Raw genomic sequence first — 15,708 nt, forward strand, 5'->3', positions numbered from 1 at the left:
ATTTCAATGGAGTCTTTATATATGTCATATATGTTTTCATATGTTTATGTATGTTATATACATATTGGAGACATGCATTGAAATTGATTTAGAGAGTTTGTGAAATAAATCTGAAATGGAATTACATTTATCTCGGAGATCTCAAACATTCAGGATGTCTGCACAGCGAGTGTGTTTTCTGGGCAACAGTCACATACCGGAAGAATCATATGGAAGCTCTAGGCACAATTACCTGGGTGAGTCCCAACTATCACTGAATCCCATCCCACTGCAGATGGTGTATACTGTAAAGAAAAATTCAGCCTAAGTGGCAGGCCATCGCCATACAGATAATCCGCTTCACCCACCCTCACTATAGTCAAACACAACGTGCTGAGCTCCACTGACCCCTCTTGCAAAGCCGAAGCCGGTGCACGGCAGCAGGATCAATTCAAAGGGCCACAGAGTAGAGTCTGATCTCACGGGGGACTTCACACATCTCCTGGCACTGAAACGCCCGTCGTTTTACCCCCAGCACAGCATAGTTCTGTGCTGGTGCAAGACGTTCTGGCTGCCGAGAGGAGAATCGGTCACTTTGTTTCAGGGGTTAAACCCACACATTTTAAAAGGAAAAGCTATTTCAAGAACTAATGAAAATGTTTTAGCTGCTTTAGCCATCAAGCAACCAAAGATACCTCCAACGGTCACTGGAATTTATTTTCTAGGATTTATTGGACACTATTGGAATGAGAAATTCTTGGCATCAAATTGTTAAAAGGAAGGGGAAGTGCTATGGATGCCAAAATAGTGTTAATTAAGGGTCTTCAAGAAGTTCTTGTTTCCCTAGGAGCCACTTTCTCTTACATACACTTGGAATAATACAAAATCTTTCTTTTTAAGAGCCCCTCTTGCCAAGAGATTCTTAAAGTACTTCACATGCATTACACCCATCAGTAACTTTGCAAATTCCCTGTTATCTGATTTTTATAGAAGGGTGGGTGTATGGACACACAGAATGTGTGAAATCCCAAATTCTTTACCCATTGCCGAAATCTGGAACATCCCCTGGGGATGTAGAATACATAACTCCTGCCCATCAGGAGGCTGCTATTTCTGCCCCTGGGGCCAACCCAGTAACAAAACAAAACATAACCTATCTGCTGCCTTCGGTAGGCTTTGAGCCGGACATATGGCTCACAGTGGTGACTATTTTCTCTTCTACGTATCCTTTACACTGAGCCATTACCCCCATTATAAGGGAGCAATTTGGCACCACGACTGGATATGATGTAATTCACTCCTCCACCCACCCTTCTTGGCACGTTTCAGCTCAATACGGAAACGTAAGAGTTGCAACGACCACAGTTTTGCCCACTCTGTCAGCAAACCTTTACAAACTTTAGTTTGTTTCAGCCAGAAGCCTTGTCAAAGGCCAGGATCCCATCAGACTACAGGCTGTACTGACACTAAATCATCATCTTAGCAGCCACCAACGGCTCTGTGGCCGAAGCGTGACACATGGCTCTGGAAGTGGCCACCTGGTTCAGCTGGCAGGGCACTTGTGCGATACGTGCCAAAGTTGGACATGCCAAAACATCCAGCCTACACACGCCACCATGAAACACCTCTCTGTAATCGTCTTGAGGCCCAGTGTTAAAAAAGGGAAAAGGCACAAATATAACAACCCAGAAGATGACAGTAAGGGAGAAGACAGACATTGCCGACATTACTGGTGCTTCAAAGAACAATGAATTCGTTAAGGAAAATTCCTAGATGATCCCAAGCTGCAGCCCATCCCTCCTGGTATAGAGTCAGGCAAACCGCTTCAACAGTTCCTGCCGATCTGACCTGGAAAATGGTCTTAAATCAGTTTAACTCTGAGTCAATGTGAAAAACACATCAATCTGGCACTTGAAAGATGCTATAAAGAGCACCAGCACAAACAGTGCTACATCCTGTTGCTAGCTGTGGAAATCTCCAGTTCTTCAGAAGATGAGGAAAAAAAGCCATTCCAAAAAGCCAAGTTATATAATAAGGGTGGTGGTGGGAAAGTTCATCCTGGCCCCTGGAATGAAATAGTGAAAGCCCAGGAACATGTAATGAATGCGATGAAAGCAAATGGTGATTTAGTCCACTTTGTAGAAGACAAGGAGTGAATGAATATTGCTGAGATACATAAAACAGGGCTTTTTTTTTTTTGTCTGGGGCACTTAATTGAGCAAATCAGCAATTCAACCCTTACTAAGTGTTTGCCCTGCTGCAAAGGGGATTTTTAAGACGGGTTTTGAACAAAAACTTCGAATTAGCTTCACGCTCAAAGGGGATGTCCAGGGGATGATCAGAGTGACAGGGAGAATGTTGATGCTCTCAGACAGACGACAGTAGAAAGGAAAATAGAGAGGAAGAGGGAAATGCATCCTGACTCATTCTGGTCTCCAGTGTATTGGTACGCATCTGGGAGGTGGCAGGGAGACTGCTCCTCTGATGAATTCCACCAAAAGCAATGACTGCTTTGCGTTCACAGTGTGCCACTAGTAAAGCCAACCTATTTCTTTAAAAAGCAGACAACAAATAATACCTCTCAAATGGAGCCTCATTTTGAGCTATAACAGGATAGAAAGGATTTGGCAGTGAAAGGGTTAGCGCTCTCAAGAAGCCAAAAGACCACACTGCATGTCCTAATTACAAGGCTCATCAGGCCAGCTGCAAGGAATACAGGATTTCCTTATCTTGCTGTACTGGGAGTATGGGGGACCTGGTGCTAAAACTTAGAAATTGGCTTGGTGGGAAGTTTGAGCTGATAATGTAAGTTTGTTTGTTTGGTTGGTTTTTTTCCCTATGAAACTTGTTGACTTAGTTGAATGTGAACCAAACTGAAAATCTGGAGTTGTACTTTCCATGGGTAATCTCTCTGCTTAGTAGATCTTTGAACTGCATCTGTTGGTGGTGTTGGGAAGTAAGGCTTCCTTTGTTATTTGTTTGCTAAGTGTTTCCAGTTAAAGGGCACATAATCCGTAAGGTTGCAGTGTGGTCCTTTGTGAAAGAGGCAGCTATTGTCTTCTATAGCTTCCTTACTCTGATTTCCAGTTGGGTAACATATGTCAGTGACTCAAGAGTTCCAGTATCTAACTCACCTCTAAGAAATTCCTAGTTAAGTGAATGATCTGGCAAATGCTCTTGATTCCCTTGGCTGGTCCCTGCCTTTCAGAGACAGCTTTTGGGATTCATGTGCCAAGAGGTGGATAAGGAAACACTGAAACAGAATTTCTCTCCTCAGCTTCTTTTTTAGCAATGGGATAATGTTCAAAATAAAGACAATGGTACTGTCAGGAATGTGCAGTGAATCATTTGAACAAATAGGTGGCAAGTCTTAATTTCCAAATTTCCCACTGGTATAGCTACTGCTTTAGCTGTAAAGGTATTTTTTAATGGGGAGCAGAAAGCACAGATAGCATGATAGCATCTCAATTATGACTACAATTAATTCTGCCCGAAGGTGATAGGATTACCTATCTTCCAGAACAGCTGATATTAATAAGCGATGGCAACCTGTTTATGTGGGAATGGCACCTTGTTACTAGGACTTACAGGAGTTACGCAAAGCTTTTAGGCATGGGACTGGAAATGTAGAGGCGTATCTGGAAAACTCAGTTTCTGCCCTAAGTTCAGTTTGTGGCTGCTGGACCCTTAAGGCAGTGATAAAGGGGTACAGATCCACCAGTTACCTGAAGCTAGAATGACCTGTGCTGGTTGAAGTGGTTGATAGGCTGTATCTGGCCAGTAGATTTGTTTGGTGCTCTTGGGGTTGTTTGGGTTTGGTTTTTTTTAATTTAAAAACTATGCTTTGAAAAACTACTGCCCCCCCCCCCCAAAAAAAAAAAAAAAAAAAAAAAAAAAAAAAAAAAAAAAAATACCCCTACACAATATCTCACCAGTTAAAATAGAGGAGAGAAAGAAATATTGAAACCATCCATATGAGCATGAAGAAAATGCAACTTCTTGCCCTCTTTGAAGTCACCTGCTGTTTAAGTGTAATAGCTAAAACTGGATGGGAGAAGCCATATAATGCTCCCAAACTGTTGGATTCTGTGCATAGTATCCCTCGTCACAGATGTCCTTCTTTGTTCCTGCTAGTTAAGGGATCTAACATTGAAGTTGGCAGAGGTGACTACTCCACCTTAGCAGACTAATTGCCTTTGGATGTGGCATCATTATTGTGACTATTCCACCTGAAATCCAGTGGGTTAACATTAAAAAAAGCAAAGACAAACAAACAAACAAAACCCCACAACAGTCCAATACTAAAAAATTCTTCCCTGTTTACAGCTGTTTGAAAGTATCTCTAAAGGACTTGTGAAAGAACCTGCTCAAGCTGTAAGTTAGTATGATTTGTGCTAGTGGTTCTCTCCACGTTTGTTTTAATTGCACATACTGAAGTGAGGTCCTGTAGCATTTCCATATTCCTATAACACAGTCCAGTCATCAGTTCTTCCACTACATGAAATAGTCTGTAATTGAAAAGCGATGAGCAAAGAATTTTTGATGACTTATTTTTGCTTTAGTATGTTGCCAACCTAATAAAGCAAACAAAAATAAAGCAGTCTTAACTTCCAGAGTTAAGTTGAAGTCAGCAGGCGCCATGGCTGTTTGAAGTTTGCTGGAAAAAGGAGTTGGGTTGCCCTATCATCAGTGGGGAAGAAGTAAGGTTTTCATATACTGTAAATTATAAACATTCTCCAGTCTGTGAAGCATGTATGATGGTAACCAGACTAGCCATGCTAATTATTAGCCCTGCACTGAAATGTCAAAAGGTGCTTATGTTATCAGTGTGGATTTTCATGAAGAACTGAGTACATCAGTGCATCTCCGTGCTGTGTCATGGATAAAACAGTAGGATAGACAAGTCATTGCCCTCACTCAGTTGCTATTTTCATGTCTGAGGAGAGGGAAATCTGAAGCTACCCAGACAGCAGTTCAGTGGCTTGTACGTGCTAGCATACAAAACTTAACCTGAGGGCCTATATCTGTCTTCTCTGCTAGTGCCCCAAGGCTTGCTTCCGACATGGGATTTGTCTGTGGGGCCATGCAACATGTGTGAAAGCACAACAGTTGCACCTGAAGACAATCATGCATAGAGAAGAGCACTTCAAATCTGTGACTTTTCTGTGCTTCAGCTCTTTATAAGCGGTCAAAACAATTCCCTGGTTTTGTCCCCAAAGAAAACGTCCAATGCAGAATCAATGTTTACGGCCAACCCCAAAGCCTTCTGAAAAAAGAGGGATTAAATGAAAATACTGTCGTAAATTTAGTTGCATTAATTGGAGCCAGAAGAAATAGAGACGTTTACCAAGGCTGAACTGGAAAACCTCAAAAGCTGCTGCTGTATGGCTTATGTCTGCTTTAGCTCCTCTGATAAATTATAGATACTTTTACAGAAAACAGTTTAAGAGTTTACTCAGTAACATTTCAGCATTGGACAACTGCAAGCAAAGCTCATCACTCAGTGAAGAAAATGTTTGCCTGGAGGAATTAAAAAAGACTCGGGCTTGTTCTTCCTCCTGAAGTCAATGTTTAAGTTAGCTGTCAAAAAGTCTGGTCTTCGGGCTGAGTTTAGTAGAATGTGAATTACTCAAGTTCCTTATCTAAAAACACAGATAAATGTAGATTAGCCAAGTAAACCTTAATTAATACATTCCTGGCTAGTTAGATTAGCTAAGTATACCTTAATTCATCCTTCTTCTGTAGGGGGTTTTAGATAAATACATGCTGATATTAAACTGCTAACGCCTACTTCTAAATATTTTCAGATAGATGGCACTAGGACTTTCCTTTTGCAGAAACAGTATCTTAAGGAGACAACTACGAACGCGGCACGACTTGCCAGGAGTTGTGAAGCGAGTCAATGGTAGGGCGATGAATCTTTAATCCAGCGGATAGATCTATCTAATCTAGTTATTTCAGATCTGACAGCTCGGCTGGTTGTGGCTTTTCAGGGTGTAATTGCTCATCACTGCCGAGACTCTGCAGAACAGCAAGTGGGCGCAACACGCTCCTCTGCGTATGACTGGCGTACCTTCAGTTCACAGCAAGGTTGAAGAGCGATGCATGCCACCGTCTCGCCTTGCTTTAGATCCGCTGATCTTTAACATTTTGATCCAAAGCTTTCAAGGAGTTTCACAGATCTTTCGATCTTAAAAAAATGCTGCTCCCCGTCTACTATAGAGTGGTATAGAAGTAACAAAACACTGACAGTTAAGAAGTTGCTCAGTCACCATCTTCAGGCTTGCTGAAGCTCAGGTAGGCCTCTTGGCTCTCTGCTGGTGGTGTGATCCTCCTTATTTCAGCCTCAGGGAAGGGTTTGCCGTGGATGCCAGTGAGGACACTTGTTTTACACAATGTACGGGGACCTCACAAAAAGCCTTTAATGGCAGATGTGGAAAGGTGGGAAAGGAGAGGATAGAGATTTCCTCTGGTCAGAGGTGCACAGTCTTGGAGGAACTTTCTAAATCTTGCACCAAGCTCTGCAGGGATCCTTTTCATCCACTGAAGGCTAAACAACTGCCCACTTATGTTAAAGAGAAGCTCTAACACATGAGCACTATATTAGGGACAACGGAGACCATTCACGTTGCAAATTACTTTAACACATCCCCACAGGAGCTTTCATTTCTCGGCCTGTCCCTCGACTGCCTGCAGCTGAGTCCCCCCCAGGCTGCAGACCGCCAACCTCCCCGACCTTGCGGAGAGAGGGCCGCGGGGAGGGCCTCCGCCAGATACCTCGATCCCACTGCCTCCTCACGTTGTCGAAAAACAAGCCTATTTTGTCGAGACAGGGTTCTCGGACAAGGAGGAGGTTATGAAGGTTCTATAGCATAAAGTGAGGGGAGAAGCGGATGGACATGTTTTGACCCCTGCGCTTTCTGTTAACGTCCCTGTTTCCTGCAGGAAATCTTGTCTCAATCTGACCTGCAGTTTGAAAAACAAGAGTCGGGTTTCCTCTCATTTGGTGGGTCTTTTGACACTCCAAACATAAGAAAAATAACACCCGGAAATAGGTATGTGCCTGTTTAAGGCACACTTAGGAAAGCATTTACCTCCTGTGCAGCTCTTGCGTGATGAAAGGTTTTGCTAAGAAATGTCCATTTTGGGTTAAATAGAACTTTAAGTCTGAGACAGTTTTGTTTATATCATTTACATTCAGTAATGCCTTCTTGGCACAGAAACCTCTGCGATGGCTGCCAAAGTTTAAAAGAGGCAAAGCTAAGGTCACTGTCAGAGGTAGAAACAATACATCATCTGCCCAGAACGGGCCCCTCGCAATGCGCTTAGGGCCTCAGTTCCTGCACTCATGGGAAGAAAAAAACTTTTATTAAATTGAATATAGTGAGGAAAATAAATTATTTCCATGTACTAAATGACAGGCTGGAATTTCATTGTGACTCCAGCTTTTAGATAGTTTTATCTACTTTTATAGCCACACTCTTAATCAGTTGTAATACAGCACAGCTTGAAGTGTGATCTGAGCAAGTAAACATAAAACTTCACAATCTGCTTCAGATAAATTATAAAGTAACAATCGAGTAATCTGGTTTCCAAGTAGACTTAAGGACGACTTTTTTTTTTCCAGGTTGGGTCTGTTAGAGGAATGAATCTATTATTCTATTAACTTCAGTTACAATGTATGTTGGTGAAAGATCGTTATAAGAACACCTCTGTTTTTCAAGGACCACTGATGCTCAAACCCTCTTAAGAGCTCTTACTAATCCCTCATTTTCAGGATGCAATGACTGTACAATAGTTCCTTTGCTTTCTGTTCTGCCACAGGTATCCGCAGCCCTAACGAATACACACAAACAGTTGCCTAGCAGGCTGGCTTAGTGAGAAGAAATATAGGCTCCGACTCCCCTGCTACAATCTCAACCAAGTTTAGAAACCTGGAACCCCTGGGTTGGCAAGAGAAACCTATGGGAGCAAGATGATCCCTTTAAAAATGTTTGCCTGGTTGGCAGTTAGCTGGATGAGATTTCCAGATTCCTGTGACCCTTCTAGGGTATTGCACTTGTGTTCATTCAAAAGAGATGCCGAATCCTGCCATGTGCAGGGAGTAGATGTGGGTGGTCGTTTAATACAGCAGGAACATACTTCTGCTTTGGGTCTGAGAGCAAGAGCCCCGGACCGTGAGGGCATTTGCTGATCTTCAAACTAAATCTGTAGAAACACAGAACGTGTATTTCCTAAGATACAGGTTTTGGAAGACAACGCAGCAGCTCTCCTATCAGTAGCATTTGAAAGGGCTAAGAAAAAGGGCCTACAAGAGGCTCCTTAAAATTCCTCTTAGCCCAAGTATTGGACTTGTTAGTATTTGCTTACACCAAAACACATGACAGAAAGTAATGGGCTAGGCTTGTGATATGTTAAAACCTAAAAACCACCAAAACTCCCAACAGCTGCGCTGGCCTGGCTAGACAATGAGGGACATGGACAGAGCCCAGGCCTCGTAACCCTCCATTTATTCTGCTTTCCTAAAGTGTATCTGTCTATAATTTTAGGTTCTACTTTTAGTAGATCACAGATTGTTTGTAACATTTCTGAGAATAAAAACCAACCTGCAGGAAAAAAAGAAGGGATCTAAGTTGTGACACTTATGAAATACTGTCTGTCTGAATTATGTCAGCATTACTGTAAGATTTGAATAGCTTTGTAAAACTCAATTGGTTCTTTTGATCCATGATAACGTCTCTGGAACCCGGACAGAAACTGAAGGAAACGGCCATGAAGCAAAAACTTATATTCTTCCCATCTAATTTAACCATTTCATTGTGGCTTTCTAAAAGAGGAAGAAGGGCAATTCAGGAGAGTGGCAAAATGGGCATCAGGCTGCTGGCAATTTTCCTGGGAAAAAGAAACCGAGGAGAGGTGCAAATATTAGCCATTATATTTCACGAAACCATTCAGAAGCTTTAAGGTGATATCCAGTATCACTTTATAGGCAGCATTTATATGTACACATCTAGTTTTGATAACAGAATATGTTTATTTTTGTTTCTATGCAAATACATATTACCAGTATTGTATGCTTTAGCTTTGTAATATCTGTGCCTGGACCTTTTTGAAACTGCGCTGTGCCACTGTTTTTCACGCTTCTTAAAGTAGCATGAAAAAGATCCTCTGGTCTTAGATTTAAATATGGCTTAAATCAGGTGTCAGAGTCATTTTATGGCCCACTTAAACTTTGAACTAGAAAATCTTTCTTTGCTTTAATCCTCACTTAGAGACTGTCAGTAATGTGATCTTTTCTTCTAATCTCTTATTACCAAAGTAACAGGACCATTGTTAAAAGTTGTTTGCTATCTGTTTCATACAACTCCACAAAATCTCCCAAACAAACAACAATGAAAAGAGGGGGGGGGGGAGGAGGGTCAGCTTTTGGGTAAAACCAGTTTTGTACACCTTTTGGTTATCTATTTATTCCATATACTTCAGAAATGAATATATTGGTTGAAGTCAGGCTTGATTGCCTGATCATTTGTGCAGTTCATTGGAGAAGGATCTTCCTTTTCTATTCTGAATAACTGAGTCTGTGTCTGCAGAGCAAAAGAGGAAGGGATGAAAAATCATTACCCAACACAGTTACATCACCCCTTTGTTTGGGTGCCTTGGGATGGAAGACACTGTAAATGCATAAAATAACTGTAACTGAAAGCTGTGTGTATGAAATAGAATTGCAACAAGAATTCTACATGCTTTTGCCCCCAATTATGGGTTGAGGGGGTTTTTTCTATGTATTGCCTGGTAAGTTTTTCAAGACATGGATGTATTTGTGAGATAGAAAGTGAATGCCAATGCTCCTCTCAATGAGGATTTGCATAAATGAAAAATCCCAAGTGACTTAAAAGAGTTGGCCATAATTTTCAACTAATCGGGAAGAATCATATAATCGGTCTATCTTCTATTGCTAGCTTTTTTTTGTACCTATCAAAAAGAAATCAATGGTAAAGCAGAAAGCCCATATCCCTCTTCTGGAAGACTTGATTTAGGTTCAGCAATTAATATTTTAGCTCTTGCCAGCTTTCCAAACATGGTTCAGCCTTTGATGTGATACTAGATAGCTGCAGAAGACTGTGGTGGACAATACTTTGGTTGCCATGAACTGAAGCCCAGCTATAAATCATGTTTGAACTAGTTAAAGCTAGAGGTAGCACAGGTGTGCTGCAGAGCTACAGCAGCATTTGCTTGAGGTGTGTGGAGGGTAAGGAAGCAACAAAAGAGGCTCTGGCTGTTGGAGTAACTTCAACACAACTTCACTTCTTCTTCTTACTTCTGGGAGCTTTCTGCCGTTCTTACTCAGGTAAGGAAGCCCAAGTAAAAGCAACGTAACTGTATTTAGAGTACTTGCTTAAGAAAACCAGATTTGGCTTTTGTGTATGCCCTCCTGCAATCGAATCGCTATTAGGTAATTCAGCCTCAGTGTGAAGAATAAGAAGGGTAGCTACCATATGCAGTACAGCGCACTTAAAAAAAAATTAATCCTAGAGAGTAGAGAAGTCTAAAGCCATACCTAGGGGATAGAAATGGAAGAATGTAGTTTGTATGATAACTTGAGTTTCCCATTTCTTATACAAAATACAGATCTTATTTTCAGACTCTGCTTCCTGTAGTACATTCACCTATGGTGGTTTTTTTTTTTCCCCCCTCTTCCCTGGCAAAAAAGGGTCTTTTCCAAAGACAGAGGTAGCAAAGCAGGAGACTGTGGCTGCAGAAATAAGAACAGGGAGCAAAATAGAATGCTTCTAGACTTAAAAACCTGATTTTTTGCATTTTAAAGCACACATCCAACGGGAATTGGAAACAGAGTAGTTGTTATCTCGAATACCTGTAATAAGATCTGAGACTTTGAGTCCAGAATAGAGAGTGGGCTGCGAGAGCTGCACTTTGTGTGCTGAGGCAGTACCATCACAAGGGCTCTAGAGCTGGCTGTGTGGGAGGACGGAGGAGGCTGATGCCGCCAAAATCCCCAAACGCACATTGACTCCTGACTAACAGAGATTCAGCTCCTTGGAATCTCGTGCAAGGACCAATGTGAGAATTGACATTTCACTTCTTGAAAAGCAGTTTGAAAGGAGTTGACTGGCACTTTAAGTAGCCACAAAATATCCATAATGTACAATCATCCTGAGGCAGAGAGCAGAAGTTCCTCCAACACAGGAATTGTTGAGCTATTGCCTTTTCAGTATAATCTGTAGAAGGATAAAGGCACTGGCATGTTAGTGGTTAGATGAAGAATAGTAAGAAAAATGAAGATGGGGAAATCAATCAAATAATAATCACTATTATGAAAGGATGCCTTCATGTACCGCAGGCAACCTGTATGCTGCACTATTCTGATTGTCAATAACTACGCTTAAATAAGAGGAGATAAAACTGTGGTTGTTTAGTCTGCAAGTGAGAAGCAAGAAGTCCTGACTGCAGTGCTGAGCACTTTAAGCACTCTGTGGATCAGAAATATGCTCTGTGTTAGAATAACTAATAATATTCCACAAAATGAAGGGAATCAGAAATGTTTTAGAGCGTATGGCAACTTCTGCTAATCTGCATCTCTGTTGTATTTGCCTTAGGACCGTACTGGTTGCGAGCAGCCTCTTACAAGGTGCTTTGTTCTCTCTTTAAATCTTTTATTCATGGCTGTTCCCAGAGATATGACACTTAATTTAGCGGGTCAATTGCCTGATCTTGTATGGCAATCCCTGTGTTCTTCTGATACTATGAGAATGGTGACTCTGTTTGTTTGTTTTTTTTAAATCTTGGATTAAGATTAAAATTCACCTAGGCTAAAGAACAGGTCTGTCTTCATCAAGCATCAGTGTATTCCTCAATTTCTATGAAGGACAGATGGAAAACAAGTTTGTCTGATATAAAATATATTTTCTGTAGAAGTGCCAACTTCCTTCCATCCATTTTTCTGTTCTTGCCAGTGTTTCATGGGATTTTGTTGTTGTTGTTGTTGTTAAGATGACAGTGACGTTCATGTATTTCTTTGGGAAACTGCCTGATAGGCAGTATCTATCCCAGTGCTGCAGACCTGCTGCTGTTCTGCGGGGGTTTAAGTGTTATTTGCCACAGTACAGGCTAAATTTTTTTTTAATTCCCTGAATTTTCCTGTCCAAGTGAGTGATCTGCACCTTACTGAAGCAAACTGAACTAGCTCATGCTCCCTCGTTCCCAGTTAGTTCCCCTCTTGCCTATAAGGACTGGATCTCGGAAGTCCCTGAGTCAGAAACATGAACTACTTCTTGAAAACAGTGATTGTTTTCTAATCTAGTATATGCAGTTATTTGTGCTTAATTAAGATCTGTTTTTAGATCCGGAAAGTGGCTGCCGTAGAGGTTTCTAGAAGGAATTCCCCTCTTGAAAGACACGCAGAGTATTGCACATGGGCAAAGAATTCATTAGGACACAGGCTCCTTCTCATGTGTAAATATTGGCTTGCACTGGAATTAGCACTCTAGCTTCAAAGAAACGAGTTTGATTATTATAATATGGTAATTTCTAGCTACTGGTTGCTGTCTCTTCTTGACTGAAGTCAGCATTGATCTGGTAGGATGCCTACTGTGAGTATAGAAAAACACCATATGAGTCTCTTAGACCCTTATTCTAGGTTTCTCAATTATACCACTCAATGACACAAAGCCACAGTTACCTGGCTGTGTCTCAAACGCATTAAAACCCATGTAACCAGCCCCACAACAAAACCTCAAATACTTGGCTCTGATGGATGGTGTTATAATGAGGGTGGAGCTCAATTCAATAGCCAATTTAATGCATCTTAATGTTCTAACATGCTTTCGTTTCATATCTAGGACAATAAACGCTGCAGTAAAGTTTTATTTAAAGCAGGTCTGTTTTACAAAATGAGTCTTGCATATGGAACAAAACGCTCATTGTCGCTTTACTGTTTAAACCTTTATTATTGCTTTTTTTTCCTGGTACAATGGGCTTTTATGCACCAAACAGCTGTGTTCATCATGTTTATTTAGAAGGCGTCCATTGTAGTGGAAAAAGTCTGGAGGACAAAAATCTTGGTGAAGTGCAAGACTACTCTGTGGGTGCTGGCACTTTTATTTTTTTCTGTCCAGTGCCTTTGGTCAGCATGCAAGTCACATACACAGGCACTGCCATGCAGACTTGCAAACCCTGTATAATAGCAACTTTTCACAAGTGCTGTCTCTTATTCCAAGCGTTCTCCTCCAGAAATTTTCAATTGCAAGGCAACATACAGGACGCGCAACTATTTTACACCCTATGATGCTATCATTTCTCAATCTGTTGCTATTTTGGCCCCTCGTTAGGTCACTTTCCAAATATTGTCTACAGCTATGTGTCAATCATTGTCACAGCTCGGCTCCAGGCTAAGCCAACCCAGGACAAAACTGGGAGGAAAAAAAAAATGCCAACCAAAGCAAGCACTGTGTAGAAAACAGTCAACAGTTTCACTGTGGAAAGCTATGTGTTGTTCCAAAGATAGCATAAGCCCACTTGATGCGAAAGCAGCATACAGTACTAATGCTCCCCAAAATAATTTTACACTGTTGAAATACGTAGTGTACACCCAATGGCATCTGCAAATAAACAGATGTTAGAATCTCAAGAATTAAGAGCATGACACTGCAGGAAACTCTTGGGTCACTCCTGCCAAAAAAGCAGTCTAGTTTCCAGTTTCTGGAAAGAACAGAGCATCTATCGTATTGACCGAACTTTTTTTGAGCAACGGTATCTCTAACACCTTCTAAAATCTTGAATGAAAGCTGCTGTATAAGCAGGCAGCGTTAGCCTGGGGAACTAAAGGGTTCCCTACTTTCTTCGGGGTATATCCAGCAGGGCAAATGCATTCCCATGCCATATGAGAAGGCTGTGCCCTTTTCCCCCTTTTCGGGTTACCCTGTATTAACACGTAGTTCAGTAAGGATTGGAAACACAGAAGTGTCTCCATCAGCCACATAGTCAAAGCTATTGTGGTCACAGGCTGGAAAATGAACTGGAACAAATTAACACGCTTGATCTTTTAAAAATATGAAAATATCTGTATAGAATGAAATGGCTCCTTATCTCCTGAATGATGAATGCTCTAGGCTTTCTACAGAGCTGGCATTCTCAGTTGTTGTCATTCATGCGCCTCAGGAAACTGTAATGAGGTTAAACAGAGCAGAATAAAGTTGCATCCATACAGCTCACGGATGATAGGAACCCACGCAGAAATGCAGCTAAGGTGACTGCTGGGATCCAGAAGCAGCGTGGCCAGGGGGGAGGCTGCGAAGGGGCTGACCGCTTAGAGCTGAGGCTGAAGTAGGGGCCTGGGGAAGGCCTGGCATACCGGGGAAATGATTTTCCAGAAGAAAGGAGAAAACTTTGGGGAAAAAACTGGAAAGAAATGTAAGCCAAGTGGAAAGGGAGAGAGTGTGACAAAAGGATTAGCCCCTACTTGCAAACAGTATAGCAGAAGCAGAAAATGAACTCGGGGGGGGGGGGAACTTTAAGGAAAATAAAACTGTTTCTCAGGGACTGTTTCAAAGGCTTCCTGAATGCAGCCTCCATTTACTTGTTTCTTCCTTTTTCTCCCAAGAAGAAAAAGGACCCGCTGTGAGCAGAATGTATCCCGACTTGAACAAACACAGACCCAAATGGGAGTCCCAATCTGGAGACAGTCCATGTAGGCCAAACTCCTGCAGTCTTGTTGCTACCTGGGCACCACAAATCTTGTAAGCCAAGCAGAACAGGGCAAAATCTACAATTTGTAATCAACAGGTAGGCAGCTGGAAGCTTAAATTACACTGCCTGTTAGTCTTTTTGCAAAAATCAATGAGCTTGTTAAGTCGGCCTGTCTTTAATCTGGGTATGTTATGTTGTGCTTAAGAAGGCTGGGTACATCAGACTGAATGGATTTTGAACTATATACTTTCAAAAATAGTGTTTGTTTTAAGACTGGATGTGCCTTGTGAAATTCTTAAGGAAGAAAGAATTTCTAATTAAGGAATAAAGAATCCGTATATATAACTCCGTCTTTTAACTGTCAACAGCTATAACACCAGAACAGTTGGGGAATTTGATTTGTTTTTAATTAACAGCCCCATACCTTTGCTGGCAGAACAGAAACGTGTATTTTGACTGAGAATATTTTTTTCAACCTATGCTTTAACTTAAATGGCATTGGGGGGACCCCGAAATGTCATTCCGTGGGAAGTGCCAGAGCGGGTCAGATGCATAGTCTGCCTGACCCTCACCAAACGGAGCCACCGTTGAACGTCTGTGGCAAAGAGCTCCACGGTAAGGGTGTAACGACATTGCTGGATCTCTTCTGGAGAGGCTGTGAGCTGTGGTGTGCGAGGTGGCACCTCGCAGTATCTCCACGCATGTGAAGTCCCTCCAGTGCCCAAGTGCTTGACCTCAACAACTTCCTGTGACAGGGAGTTCCACAGTGAATTGTCTTTGCGTACCCTGGTTTTTTAGCTTCCTTCCCTTTGGTTTCACTTAGTCTTGCTCTTGTGTTACAAAAGGCGTGCAAACTTTTTCACTCTGTTTTTTGTCACGTGTATCTCCTCCTTTTTAAATAATGCCAGCCTCTGATCTCAAGCTATATATAGTCTGTATATCAACCTCTTCAAATATCACTTTAAAAAAAAGGGGGTGGGTGGGATTTTTGCATGTTATTACGGTCGTAGCACTTCTTGTGTCCGT

General features: G+C 41.7%; 1 protein-coding gene across 1 annotated transcript in view; it reads right to left on the reverse strand.

The window, feature by feature from the left end:
- Window positions 1–15,708, reverse strand: part of ZCCHC24 (zinc finger CCHC-type containing 24) — a 115,394-nt gene that overhangs the window by 98,196 nt on the left and 1,490 nt on the right. The gene's annotated exons all lie outside the window — the stretch shown is intronic.

The sequence above is a fragment of the Aptenodytes forsteri genome, unplaced genomic scaffold (assembly GCF_000699145.1).
Source record: "Aptenodytes forsteri isolate BGI_AS27 unplaced genomic scaffold, ASM69914v1 Scaffold353, whole genome shotgun sequence".
In the NCBI taxonomy this organism is placed as follows: Eukaryota; Metazoa; Chordata; class Aves; order Sphenisciformes; family Spheniscidae; genus Aptenodytes; species Aptenodytes forsteri.